Source organism: Eubalaena glacialis, chromosome 7, assembly GCF_028564815.1.
Source record: "Eubalaena glacialis isolate mEubGla1 chromosome 7, mEubGla1.1.hap2.+ XY, whole genome shotgun sequence".
Lineage (NCBI taxonomy): Eukaryota > Metazoa > Chordata > Mammalia > Artiodactyla > Balaenidae > Eubalaena > Eubalaena glacialis.
In genome coordinates, this window is record NC_083722.1 from 15,604,973 (window position 1) to 15,606,457 (window position 1,485).

Here is a 1,485-nt window from a genome sequence, read left to right on the forward strand (position 1 = left end):
TTCAAATATGTTTTCTTTAACCTAGATTGAAATCTTTGTATTTGAAGCATATACATGTTGATAATATGCTTTATCAGTTTTTAAGTACAGGGTTTGATAGTATAATATATAAAGAGTAAGTGTGTTTTTTGTTTTTTAACTGAGGTCAAAATGGATTCTGAATGATTTTGCTTACAGGATGGGGAAATGCTTGGATCCTTACGAGTTTAGGAAATCTGTTTTAATCAAAGTGAAAAAATGCTTATCATTCTTCATTTTACACTAAACCTTAATGTCACTAAGTTTCATGTCTGTACAGACTATTTAAATCATAGAAATGAAAAATGTTCTCTGCTTGCTACCAAAGGACAAACTCTTGGAAATGAACACTTTCTGCTTTCCTTCCTCCAAAGAATATTAATAGACAACAGTGGGAGAAAAAAATTTGAAAGGCATAATGGCAAATCCTTCAAGCAGGGGTAAAAGTCGATCTTCAAACATTAACTTTAAGTAGACCAAAAATTCTGATGACCGCATCTAGATTATTTTTTTATAAAAATGATTTTCACTATAGCTATGTTAGTTAACCGCTAAACTACTGTCCAATCTCTTGTGATGTGCAACTTTTACATGTGAATATTAAAGTAGATTTATCTGTCTTGTACTGTGATTTCTGGTCTCATTTTTTCAAAACCTTACACTTATTTTTAAGACTTTATTTTCTCTTTAAGGAAGGTAGTGTTTTCTAGGTTAGATAGGACTTTCAGGGCTTGTGAGCATTATGCATTTAATGTGATCAGTACTCTACCCACCAGTTAGATGGAATTTTTAGAGTGAGAGAGAATTAAGTAGGATTTAATTGGGTGCTTTGTAAATAGTCAACTGTGTGTGTAACGTGGTCTGTTTGATTTTTAAAAGGAAAGGATTTGTTTTAGATTATACAAGAATAAAAGTATTATAGACCCAAGGGACTTTTTATGAGGTCAAAGTCAAATATTTATATGAATATGAAATATGGCTTCTCGTAGTCAGTTGAAGTGGCAATATCTCAACAGAAATGAACAAAGTTAATGCTAATAGGTTCAAAAAAATTGAAAGATTTAAAGTCTGTCCCCTATCTCCAGCGTGTCATCCCCTCAGCTTTGACATTTCACGGGTCTTAGGTAGTTTTAGAATTTCATGGTATTTGATGTTGAGGCTTATAAAGTCAGAGGACTGCTTGTTTAAATGAGGTTTATTTTTATTTTTGATATTATTCATTCTTGTCACACATCAAGAGGAAAACACAAGAGCAGTGCTGGAATTCCAAACCTGAAGAATTCTAACGATTGCATCTGTTGTTATTAAGAAAGGGGACAATCCCTCCTTTTTATTTGGCAGTTCAATTTCAGTAGGAAGCAAGTCACATGTGGTCTGTTGGCTAGAGTTAGGCATCTGTCAGGCCTGAGTACCATATCCCACCTAAATCTAAGCACAGTTTAAACTTATGCTGGGAGACTAGGTACC